Source organism: Octopus bimaculoides, chromosome 23, assembly GCF_001194135.2.
Source record: "Octopus bimaculoides isolate UCB-OBI-ISO-001 chromosome 23, ASM119413v2, whole genome shotgun sequence".
NCBI classification, from domain to species: Eukaryota; Metazoa; Mollusca; class Cephalopoda; order Octopoda; family Octopodidae; genus Octopus; species Octopus bimaculoides.
Window position 1 is genome coordinate 31577789 of NC_069003.1, and position 883 is coordinate 31578671.

The following is an 883-nucleotide window of genomic DNA, read 5'->3' on the forward strand; positions in this document are numbered from 1 at the left end:
ATATAAAACATCTTTTTCTCTTAGTCTTCTTAAAAAAAAAAGAAATCCCTAAGTTATTTCAGTAACTGGACTACGGCCATGCTGAAGCATCACCTTAAAGTTGTCGTATTTCTGTAATTTCAAATGAAATAAATTCGAATACAAAAATATTTTTCTGTTCTATAACACAAAATAGATAAGTATACGAAGTTTGAAAGTCTTTCGGTACCAAAAACACTACGTAAAACATTAATGAAAAATGTGGCCCCCGTTTTAAAAAAGATCCTATATAATTGATGATGGAAATGGAAAATGGATTTAGTACAAATCTTTATTTAACGTGACGATCGTTTTGACCCATGTCGCAGCTGTCCCTTACAGGTAGGACATTGTGCATCTAGTTGTGTTGCATCGAGTAGTGAAGTCTGAGTTTCCTCAGGTGTTCGCTATAAAGGTATATCCTGCTAAATATACTGAGTTCCTCCAGGCATGTTATACTCTCTCGTAATACTATGAGACGGGTCGTAGTCGAAACGATCGTCGAGTTAAATAAAGATTCGTACCAAATTCATTTTCCGATTCCCTCATCAATTATTAACCAAACGAACACTGCGGAATTCCTGACGTAGATTCATTGAAAATTATACCGTAACTGTGGATGACATCAGGTAGCCCCAAACGATGAATATACTTTAATCGGCATACTAATACCCAAAGTCCAAATAATTACTTATATATATGTGCGCGCGTGCGTGTGTGTGTAAAATTCGATCAGAGGTTGCGTTAACCTCCTGAGGGGATGGTTTTATCCAAGGAAATACTGGTTCAATACCTAGTGGTCATCATCCCTTACAGCTGTTTCAATTAATACTCAGTGAATATTAATTAAATATTAAATTCATAT